This window comes from Oryzias latipes, chromosome 9, assembly GCF_053564925.1.
Source record: "Oryzias latipes strain Hd-rR chromosome 9, Olatipes_Hd-rR_3.1".
Classification (NCBI taxonomy): Eukaryota; Metazoa; Chordata; class Actinopteri; order Beloniformes; family Adrianichthyidae; genus Oryzias; species Oryzias latipes.
In genome coordinates this window covers 13,194,067-13,206,519 of record NC_136245.1, presented here as the reverse complement: position 1 = coordinate 13,206,519, position 12,453 = coordinate 13,194,067, and the positions used below count along the sequence as shown (strand labels likewise).

The following is a 12,453-nucleotide window of genomic DNA, read 5'->3' as shown; positions in this document are numbered from 1 at the left end:
TTCCCACGGAAAGTACCAGTTGCTTTGCGCAATGAAAACAAGCATGTCATTTCTCCATGAACTGTCATCGCTGAGATTCAGGCACTGGAAGAAATTGTAGCAAGTAAGAGTAGCAGGGTGATGCTGCAAAGCTGCAGGCAATCCCCCTGACTACCTGGGAGCAGTATAAAAATCGTTTTGCCCAACACTTGCAGCACTTGGAGTGTGGTGCTCTTACACTGCCAATTTCCTGGTGGCTAACCCACTGTGCTTCCTGGTAAGTGTGGTGACGCTGTCTCCCTGTGAATCTGCTTTGGGTTTTAAACAAATTTCATTTTTAGCTGGAAAAAAAAGTGCTCTGGCATCTGGAGCTCCCCTCTATGCCCAAGTGAGCTTGAGGCGTGGATGAGTTTCTCCTCCCTGCTCAGGTGATCACTTTGTTTGGTCTCTGCCTGTTTAGTTTTAATGTTCATGAATTGGGGTTTTGACAGATTTGTTTGTATTTAGGGGCAGCTGAGGCGCCACTGCTTTTTTGTTTGGCTTCCCTGTATTTCATCGCACAGCAGTTACAGCTTGCTTCAGCCAGTGGGCTAGCAGCTCGACCTTTCTACCCATAGGATACACTCCTCTCTGCAGCAGGGCAGAGTGTCTGAAGAACCTGAGTGTGGTGGGTACAACTGCAGCTTGTGGCTGCCAACTCCAGCCCTTGGTGTTCCAGCTCCTGCCAGTGGGCTTCAGGCTGCACTCTGAGCCCAGACACCCATCTTCTTGGCCTCTACTGCAGCTAACAGAGAGCGGCGTCCACCCCTCTTCTCCATGGTCAGAGAACCTGCTGAGAGGTGCCACGCCCTTCCCAAGGACCTGTGCTGGTTTTATCCTGTTTTTACCTTTTGGTTTCATGGTGTGTGTGTTGGTGCGTGAGTGAGGGTGGGCATTGTTTATTTATTTATTTTTAAATGCTCAAACACTATTACCGACCCTTTAATTATTATTCCCCCCCCCCCTCGTCTTTTTTAGGGCAGAGTGTAGCGACGAAGCGTGTCGGGCGACAACAGTGGCAATCTCCTCTGTGGGTCGGCCCAGCGTTCCGTTGGTAAGCCTCGGCCCTCGAAGGGCCCCCCCCCCATTTTTTTCCCCCTCCCCAGCGTGATTGAGTCCCTTGTTTTTAATACATTTTAGCATTAATAAAATTGTGTTTAGACCGGTTACCACGTCTTGGCCTCATTTTGAATAGTAATCTGCGCGCCTTTGGGTTCCCCGGACGCTGTGCCCGGGGTGGCGTTGTTTCATCTTTCTGCTACACCACTTGCCACATAAGCAAAGTTAATCTACAAAACTGACTACATTTTGGTGATTCTCATGTTTCCTTAAAGTGGAATGAGAAGATAGTGGAAAAACTAAGTACCATGCTCGATGTCTTTGCTCAGCATGATCTAGACTATTGTCATACAGACTGCATCAAGCATCAACTTAGATGATGAGTCAGCTTTTACACAAGTCTTGCCTGATATGTCTACAAGATCTGGATGCTGTTCGGCATTTGCAAGAACTCAGTCAAGCAGGAGTAATTAGTCTGAATCTTCCTTCTCTTCACCTATTGGAAGAAAAATGGGGTTGGCAGACTATGCATAAACTATAGGAAGTTAAAGATGCATATGCACTCCCTAACATGGAAGAAACCTCAACTTTTACAGGTTCCAAATGGTTTTCTCTACTCTCAGTCAGGTTATTACCAAATTGAGGAAGTTGACAAGCAGAAAACTGCTTTTGGTTGTCCATTCGGCTTCCGGGAGTTCAACAGAATGCCTCAAGGCATAACTAACGTCCTAGCACTTTCTAGAGGCTTTTGGAGAAATGCATGGGCGGCAAACCTCAAGGAAGTTTTAGTCTTTGAGGATCTCATTGTGTTTTAAAAACCGCTTGAGATGTGATTCCTAAATTGGTTAAATCACCTGTGAGAATATAGGTGGAAGTTGTCTCTGAAAAATGAAAGTTTTCTAGAATGTCAGTTAAGCACTTGGGTAAAAGTGGAGGCCCTTAAAACCTGGCCAATTCCCAAATGGGGGGGGGGGGGGGTGCCTGGGGGAAGAGGTGGGTCCACTATCAGTACGAGACCTTGGAGGTTTGGCAAGTTTGGGTCTCTACTGAGGCAATCGGTGGTTGCCCCAGCTAGTTGGCTACCTCTGTCCCATTGAGACCTGACCAGAGACCAAGGTCCAATGCTGCGGTGGGTCTGGGGGCAGTTGTTTCACCAACTGGAGGCCAGTCTAACAGTTGTCCCGACTTACCCTTTTCCTCATATGATCACTTTTCGTGGTGATTTTGGGGGAGGAGCTACTTGGTAGTGGTCTCCCTCCCATCCTCCCACGGTTGGCGAATGGAAACGGGCCCTTCCCCTCTCGGTTTTAATTGCACCTTAGACAAGTAGGACCCTTGGTAGGGGAGGGTGCTTGGACATCACTGCCAGCAAGCAGATAATTTGTTCCCAACAATTAACATCTTGTTCGCATGAAATATAATTCCATTCCCACAAGATAATATTCCGTTCCCACGAAATACTATTTCGTAGTTACGCGATAGTTGTGCAGTCACATTCGGAGCGGAAGTCCAGGTGATGCTCCGGAGCGCCTCCCCTCATGTCTGACATGTCTCAATTTTAACACTGACGTGTTGTCAGAGCACTGATTGTTAGGGCGGAGAAAAAGCTGCTGGTGAGGCTTGCCTCACCGCAAAATTCATTTAGAAATGTCTAATTTGACCATTAAAATGGATTAACAGAAATGTGTTATCATTTTCAAAATGTAACTGCATTAAATGACTCAAAAAAAAATCAATCCTTCAAAAAGCTTTCTCATTTTCTACTTAGAAATCACCTATCTTGTTACATAATTAACCCTTTGTACTATCCTATGACCCCACCCTTACATTGACGTGTTATACCTACCGTGACAAAGGTGGATAAAGGTGAAGAAGATTACATGTAATCCATGGACACCAGTGAAGATCACAAATCATTGAAGGAGAAAGGTTCAGCGCACTGTCTTGTGGGGTCTATATGACCAACCTCCCAAAGCTAAAGTGCGTAGGATAGCACAAGGGTTACAGCGAAAATGCAAAGGGGGGATTGCATTTTCATTTTCACATCCACCCTGCGAATTGTGTTGCATTTTCTTTCTTTTTGAAGTTTAATTTATAATTTCTGAGTAATTTTCTTTTCTTTCCTTCTAATTAATTAATGAATTATTAATCAATTATTTCATTTCTGTCCTTCTAATTTATTTGATGTTTTCCATGGTGAACTGCGGCTCTACTGGGGTTTTTTTTTTCTCTGTATATGGGTGTATGTATGTGTGGGTGTGTGTATATATATGCATTTAGGTGAGTACATGTATGTACATATAAATGTAAACACATTATTTTTTAAAAATTTAAAAATAATTATAGGAAGCCCTTCTGATAAAAAGATATTTCACCAGAAGATTTGTGGAATGGTGTTTGGCCTGTTGCTTGTCTCAGTTACAGAAGCAAGTATAGGTGTTTTTGTTCAGGGACAGTTTGTGCATGGGTTTTGGGATGGGAATTTGGGTGGGAACTCTCCTGGTTTTGGGTGATTCAACAAACTTTTAAACTCTCTGCAAGGCCATATAGTATACCTTCCTTATATTTCCCCCTTTTTGTCTTAACATTTTTTTTTCTATAAATGAGCGCTTATAAGAGACAAGCTGGTGTGAAATTTGTTAGCTGGAATGTGAGAGGGCCGAATTGACCTGTAAAATCAGCATGAATCTTTAATCATCTCAAATCTTTAAAATGTGAACTCGCTTTTTTCCAAGAAACCCACCTACAGAACAAAGATCAGATCAGACCTTAGAAAATCTTGGATTGGGCAGATTTCCATTCAAATTATAATTCCATATCCAGGGGCTCTGCCATTCTGGTAAACAAAAAAGTACCATTCAGACCTACCAGGATCATATCAGACCCACAAGGTCGCTTTGTCATGGTCTCCAGGGTTCTTTACAATGAACCTGTTGTTTTGGTTAATGTTTATGCTCCCAACTGGGATGATGGGGATTTCATCATGAAAAGTACCTTACTAATACCTAACATAAATTCCAACCAACTAATCTTTGGAGGTGACTTAAACTGCGTAATTGATCCTACATTTGACCGGTCAAATCCCAAACCCACAAAACAATCAAGAATGGCTAGATCTACAGCAGTTTTTATGGAACTAATAGGGTGTGTTGACCCTTGGCGCACTCTTTACCCACAAGGTCGTTCCTTCTTCTTCTTCTTCTCACCTGTACATCATTCATTTAGCAGAATAGATTGTTTTTTTTATTGATAAAAGCCTCATCCTGCTGGTTTCTAAAGTTAATTACTCAACTATACAGATCACGCCCCGTGCTCTTAGACCTAAAAATTTCTCTGCGATGCAAATGTCGCCCTCCCCTGGAAACTAGATAAAACGTTACTAGCGGACAGCGAGTTCTGTAAATTCATTGCTAAAAAAATAGACGAATATGTAGAATTAAATAAAGATGCCACTCCATCATTACTTTGGGAAACACTTAAAACAGTAATTACAGTTCATACACAGTTCGACTCAATGAGTCGAAGAAGCTTGAACAAGACCAGCTCAAGTCAGCATTGAACGAAGTTAATTCATTATATGCTACTGCCGCTTCTCCAGAACTGTATAGAAGCAGTTTCGACCTCCAGACTAAATATAATCTCTTATCCACAGCTAAAACAGAATGTTTATTGCTTACGTCACGAGGACATCACTATGAGCATGGGGAAAAGGCAGGTCGTTTTCTTGCACACCAACTTAAACGACGAACAGCCAATCGACAAATTCTTCAAATAAGGAAACCCAATGGTTTCTTAGCAATAGATCCAGATGAAATAAATAGTACATTCTCCTCATTTTACTCAAATATTTATAAATCTGAATCCAAAAATGCTCACAGTGAAATGAAACAGTTCCTTAATAATCTCAATGCCCCATGCATAACCCCTCACCACAGGAATGAGACTGAACGCCCACTGCAACTTGTGGAAGTAACTGATGCAATAACTGAAATGCAGAGTGGAAAGGCACTTGGCCAAGATGGCTACCCTCTGGAGTTCTTTAAATTTTACTCTATGTTCAACAACTCTTTTTCCCATGGTTCACTTCCAAGAACACTTACAGAAAATATCACCACCCTCCTTCTGAACTGGGAACGGATACCTCTGAATGTGGCTCATTCCATCCTATTTCTCTTTTAAATAGTGATGTAAAAATTTTAGCCAAAATTCTAGCCTGGCGTTTAGACCCAACAATACACAATGTTATTTCAGTTGACCAAACTGGTTTCATCTCTGGACGCCAGTCTTTTACTAACATACGTGCTATCTTGAACGCTGTTTATTCTCCTGCGTCCACTGAGATACCCGAGGTGGTTGTCTCATTGGAAGCAGAGAAAGCCTTTGACAGGACTGAATGGTACTGAATGGTACTATCTATTTGAATGTCTAGTAACATTTCGATATGGTCTAAATTTTATCTCCTGGATCTGGCTCTTTTGTATACTTTTCCTGTAGCTTCTGTGATCACGAATGGCAAACAATCTAAGTATTTTAAGTCTGTGAGTACAGAACCCACTGCCCCACAGTTAAATTTTTTTTTTTTATATATAAAGTAAACTATATAATAATGAATATACTTCCCAGATTCCTTTACCTGTTTCGGTGTGTCCCCCTGTACATCCCAAAATATTTTTTTAAATCAGTCGACAAAAGCTTTTTTTCATTCATCTGGAGCGGTAAGAACCCAAGAGTCCGTTTAAAATTATTACTAAACAAGACCTAAACATCAAGGTGGCTTAGCCCTACCAAATCTGTACCACTACTACTGGGCCTCCAGGCTCCTGACATCAACTGGTGTCGATATGAAGCCTCCTGTAAAACAACAACTTTGGCATTCCTGATTGAATTTAGTCTCCCCTGTGTCATTTCACACTATATTACATACAATCCAGTAGTTACAAATACCTTAAAAATTATGTTTCAATTCAGACAGACGTATGGACTCACTCAGGTTCTTACCACTTTGGGAAAAAGGTATTGTCAACTATGAGGACATGTAGCTAAGTGGTATATTTGCAAGCTTCACTGATCTTGCATCCAAATTTAATCTGCCTCACTCTCACTTTTTTCACTTCCTTCAGCAACATGACCCTAACTTCCCTAACATACCCCCAGTCTCTGCGTTAGATGAGGTCTGTGAGTTGCCACTTAATCCAAAAAGATCAATTTCAGACTGCATATCACTTCATGACAGCACAGCTCTTCTGAAAATAAGAAGTAGCTGGGAGGAAGAGCTTGAGTGGAGTTTGGATGATAATGTGTGGAACAGCGTCTTACAAAGAGTTCGCCACAGTACCTCTTGTGCCAAGTTAAATATAATACAGTTTAAAATTCTATATAGGGCTCACTTCTCTAAAGGAAGACTGTCAAGAATTTATCCTCATCGGAGTGCAAATCGTGACAGATGTCAAAAAAGTCCAGCCAATCTAACCCACATCTTCTGGTCATGTGCTGCTTTGGTGAACTATTGGTCTACAATTTTTAAAACCTTATCAGATGGACTCTATATCACTTTCCAGCCTAGTGCAGAAGCAGCCATATTTGGTGTTACACACCAATACCCAGATACGCTAAGAAAAAGACACAAAGGGTGTCCCTGTGGCTGACTGATCTTATGCAACTATTACAACTTGAGAAAATAAAATCTTCAGCTCGGGGATCGAGGGACAAATTTTTCTCAGTCTGGGGTTCGGTTTTAGATTACTTTGGCAAACTCAGGATTCTACCTGAGGCCTCCTCGTATTCCAGCATCTCGTCCCCATAGTTTATAGTTTAAAATATTCTAACTTCTTAATTATTATTAGTCTTATTCTTATTATTTTTTTAACGTATAAATGTCATATTATCTATTTTTTTACCTGTATTTTCACATTTTATGTTGCCATTTGGTTGACTGATCTGCCCATCGAGTTGGTCATATAGAGGTGTGCTTTTCTACATCGCCCATGTCATGACATAATAAATTTAAATATAGAAGCTTTTATCCTGTTATTCACATCATAGGCATTCATATAGTTGGATTTCCAGATACTTTCACATTTCTGTCTGTGTGTGTCTCATTAAATATGATTGAAGGCACAGAGGATGTTTAAAGATCAGATTTATTTATTTTAAAAAGCTCAAAAGCATCAATCGGTAAATTACGTTCATTTACATCATCATGATCCTGCACTCTCCGTCCATGATCTTGCTGCAAAAGCCGCTTTCTGCCGCTACTTCCGTGTCTCTGAGCATTCAAAAGGGGTAAAAATAAAAAAACAAGAATGATCGATCTATTATTATCTCAATAAAAATCAGAAAAATATAGGATTTTATTGCATATAAAAATTGATGGAGGTATGAATGATAACAAAAATCCCCAAAAGCTCTGAAGATGCTTAAGTTTATGACACCAAACCTCTTGTACTGACTAATCATGACCTAATTGTCATACAATAACAGAGATTTGGACAGAATTTCACTTAGTTTATTTTTAGGAATTTTTCATATTGAAATATGGATCATTTTTGGTCATAAATGTTTAATAGCTCTGAAGATACTAAAGCTTCTGTCACCAAACTTTAAGTACGGACTAATCATTACTTTATTGTCCCACAACAACAAAGATTTGGTCAGAATTTACTCTATTTATTTTTTTAGGAATTTTCCATATTGAAATATGGATCTTATTTAGTCAAAAATCCTCTATAGCTCTGAAGATGCTTAAGTTACTGTCAACGTAACTATAAGGGAGATTGGGTAAAATTATATTTACCGAGCAAAAAATGTCGCTGTTTCAAAATTTATTTAAATCCCGATAACAAAATGGGATGCAGATTTGAGCATCAGCACAGTTAAAAGCTTTTGGTCAGAAAAGTGTCTTAACATTTTTGCACTACATCTCCCATGATGCATTGGGTTAAAGAGACAGCTTCTCGGCGCACGAGTCTCTCCTCTTAAAGTCTTGAAACAACAACGAACACACATTAAACAGTTTCTAAATCTTCTAACTTTCTTTTTTTTTTTTTTTTAACTTGTCCTGTCCAACAGCTAGGCAGACAGATGAGAGCTGAGGGCCTCTTGTGTTGGACATATTTTACTTTAACAAGAGGGGTTATTAATCTTCAGACAAACCAAAGGTATGTCTGAATAAACCCCTTTTGTAATTGAGGCCAAACTTTATTAATTTCAATCATGTTTGAAAATCTTTGGTGTTGGACGGACGGAAAAGGAAAGAGAGAGCTTGTTAAGTCTCTTCCTGTCCCGGTCTGTGCTGCCTGCTCCCCAACAGGCCACGGCGTAGTGGACAACAGAGGCCACCACAGAGTCATAAAATGTCCTTAAGAGAGGCCTGCACACTACAAAGGACCTCAGTCTCCTCAGAAGGTGGAGGCGACATTGGCCTTTCTTATACAGGGCATCAGTGTTTTGAGTCCAGTCCAGTTTCTTGTTGAGGTGAACACCCAGGTACTTAAAACTGTCCACTACCTCAACGTCCGAGCCCTGGATGCTCACCGGTGTGAATTGTGGTGTTCTCCTCCGGAAATCAATCACCATCTCCTTTGTTTTACTGGTGTTCAAGCACAGGTGATTACGCTGACACCAGTCCACAAAGTCCTTGATGACTGACCTGTACTCCAGCTCGTTCCCCCCCGACACACAGCCAACAATGGCCGAGTCGTCAGAGAACTTCTGGAGGTGACAAGTGCCGGTGTTGTAGGTAAAGTCCGAGGTATAAAGGGTGAACAGGAACGGTGAGAGCACCGTCCCCTGAGGAGCACCAGTGCTGGAAACCACCACCTCCGACACACAGTTGTGTAGCCTCACATACTGTGGTCTGTTGGTGAGGTAGTCGGTCGTCCATGCAGTCAGTACCTTTTTCTTCATACGAGGAATGTGTAGTTGCTAAATTACTACCTAGTAAAAGTGAGGCATGTGTGAAATAAACCCGACGCCAACGCAATAAAAGTTTAATATTAAATTCATTTATAAAGGCTTAATATTAAATAAATCGAAACAACGTAGTTTATTTAATTTAACCTATCGAATTGAAATGACATCACAAAAAGTAGAAGCTATCTTCTTCCCGACAGTTAACTTATAGCACGTTAGCATAATCTTATGTTAGGTTGAAGAGCTAATTACATTTAATACGTTCATTTTATGATAAAACCAACAAGTAAACCATTTTTGGCTATAATTGAGAACACAGACCTTAATTAAAGGAGACACTGCAACAGGAGGCGCCATGGCTTTACAGTTTGTTTGCTAGAAGCAACAAAGGTCAAGCACCGCTGAGATCTGCAATAAGTAAACGACTTCTGTGGTTTTGACCTAAGCCACAGCTCTCTGTAAGCTAACTACTGACACCTGGTGGACACAATGGAAGAACGCAATGGTGCTACAATACCCAAAATGCTTTTTCAGTTTCACAATAAAGCTGCGTTTGATTACTCAAAAATAAAATGAAAAATCAATCCGCCAAATTGCTTTTATTTCTTAGTGTTACGGATTATGACATGAGCTTTCAAAAAACACCAACAGCAGCACTCCAGGTTGAGTGCATCTAAATCTTAGACGACTTCAGCTGGGATTGAATTACTGGTGTCTTTGAAGGTCACCATTTCAAAAACACCCAGTAATTTGCACCAGTTTCTATAAAAGAAATTAAGGAAATTTCCACACCCTTAGGTAAGACCTGGAGGTTTAAAACATCTCTTTTGAAATACCAAAAAATGATTGAAGTCTTGACTCCGGATATCTCACCATGTCTTCTTTGGGAAACAGCAAAAGCAGTCATGAGAGGGAAAATCATGACTGCTCACTCAACACATTAAAAACACAAAGAGAAAGCAGATTTATTAGAACTAGAAAATAAAATCAAAACTCTGGAGACTGCTTATGCTGATTCTGCACAGGAACACATTCTGGGAGATCTGAAAACATTAAAGCTTCAGTTAAATGACATCATTAATAAACAAACACAAATGCAAATACAAAGGCTATGACTTGAAAGATTTGAAAACTCAAACAAATCTGGCAAATTTCTTGCTAATCACCTTAAAATTAATAAAGAAAAATCAACAATCACTTCCATCATTGACCAAACAGGAAATGTCACTCATGATCCGATCAAAATCAATGTCGCGTTTAAAGACTTGTAAAAAAACTTATACACATCACAGATTAACCCATCAAAGCAAAGCATCAACTCATTTCTTGATAAAATAAATCTACCCAGATTAAATGAAGATCAGACGGCAAACTTAAACTCACTGCTCTCGATGTCTGAGCTTCATGAAGCTCTGGTTCGTATGCCTAATGGTAAAGCACCAGGGTCTGACGGCTTTCCTGCTGAGTTTTATAAAAAAAAAATTGGGAACATGGTAAAATTGGTAAAATTTATCAAGGAAAGCCAATCAATGCCACCTAACATGAACCCCGCCAATATAATTCTCCTAAAACCAACAAGGATCCCACGAGTGTGAGGATTATGGGCTCCTCCCACTCCTACCGGGGAATAATCGCCTGACCTGTTTCCAGTCTCCTCGTCAAGTCAACCTTCAGCCTATTTATGGACTCCTCACCTTCCAGCCGATTTCAGTCCGTCTGCTCTCAGCGGTAGAGTATTGACCTATGCTAAACTCTAGACCTTGTCAAAGCCATTTCTATGCCTATGCCCACGCCTATGCCAAGAATCCTAATCCACTGTTAATCTGTTTCCTTCAGACATTGCCTCCAGCATCCTCCACACCTCTGGTCTCATCTGCCGTCCAGGATCCAGCCGTCTTAGCCGGAACTTCCCCACCACCACTGTGGGACTGATTAAAAACTCTTTCTCACCAACCATCTCTGTTCTGTCCTGCTTCTGGGTCCAGACTCGTGAACTCTAACAACGAGCCCTTCAAGCTATTGCCCAATTTCTTTAATCAATGCAGATGTAAAAATTATCAGCAAAGCACAAGCACCAAGAATAGAAAAAAATCACTCCTCACATAATTCACCTTGATCAAACAGGATTCATCAAAGGCAGACACTTGGATGACAATGTCTGCAGACTCGTTAATATAATTGACTTTGCCAGCATTAAAAACCAGGAAATGACCATACTATCGCTGAATGCTGAAAAAGTCTTTGGACAGAGTAAATTGGAAGTTCCTCATTGCTGCCCTCCATAAATTTGGTTTTGGAGAATCATTCAACAATTGGATTAAAATATTATATCACAACCCCAATGCATCAGTCAGAACTAATAAACAGACTTCAAACAGGTTTTTTCTCTGAAGAGGAACCAGACAGGGTTGCCCACTCTCCCCCTCTCTTTTTGCTATATTTATTGAGCCTCTAGCTACAGCAATAAAGACGGCAGGAGAGCATTAAAGGAATTAAAACCAAACACAGCCTTCATAAAATTAGTCTCTATGCAGATGACATATTGTTTTTATATAATTCACGTTCTGTAAATGAAACAGCAACAATTATTAATGAATTCTCCTCCATATCAGACTATTCCATCAATTGGAATAAGTCTGTTCCGTAATTACTGTTCCGCATTACTGTTCAGTAATGACTCACAATACCAGTCAAATCAGGCAACATCAAATATCTAGGTATCTATTTTTCCCCCAAACTATCAGAAATGGTGCAGCTAAACCAGCTAAACACCCCATTACTGAAAAGCACACAAGACGATCTAACACGCTGGGTCAACCTGTCCGGAACTGGTGGTGGAGGACCCAAATGCAGGAGACCAAGCTTGGTGACAGGAACTAAAACATTTAATAGGCAAACTTAAACATGACATGACAAAACTATGAGGAGGACAAAACTATGAGGAGAAACAAAACTGTGACAAAACATAGCAGATGACCTGACAAGGAAGAACAGAAACCAAGACACTTAAATAGGCTGAGGGTAATTAACTGAACTGAAGACAGCTGTGGATCATCAACTGAGCTATCCAGCTGCTTTAACAACAATAACAATACAGTGTCAGAAGTACTCTTTCTACTCCTCAGGTCACCAGTGGTAACTACCACTCCTTTTCCTTCCTTTCCACCTCCAGAGAACTGAATGGACTACACCTCCCAGCAACCCCAGCGTGCAGTTCCTGGTTGCCACTCACCTTACTCTCATTCACTCAATCAATCACAGTCTACTTAAGCACTGCACTTGAGCCACACTCAGTGAAAAGTTTGTGCCACTCTGCCTTCCTTACAGAGTGTTATATTTGGACCTGATCTTCTGTCTCTTGACGCTGTATCTGACTCGGTTTGTATTGTAAAGGTATTGTAGTGGGCTTTCTCTGAAGGTACACAATTTACTATTGTTGTAAGAAAGACAGCCTTTTCGACAAAA

At 40.6% G+C, this 12,453-nt stretch overlaps 1 long non-coding RNA gene across 2 annotated transcripts; it reads left to right on the top strand.

Annotated features, from left to right (window-relative positions):
• Nucleotides 1-194: 194 nt before the first annotated feature.
• Nucleotides 195-3,323, top strand: LOC110015576 (uncharacterized). 2 transcript variants are annotated; one of them, XR_013657949.1, is made up of 4 exons: nucleotides 195-256; nucleotides 321-407; nucleotides 487-892; nucleotides 997-3,323. It is a non-coding gene; the product is annotated as an uncharacterized LOC110015576 (long non-coding RNA). The 2 variants fall into 2 exon arrangements; XR_002290788.3 differs by having other exon boundaries at nucleotides 487-2,006.
• Nucleotides 3,324-12,453: the final 9,130 nt, after the last annotated feature.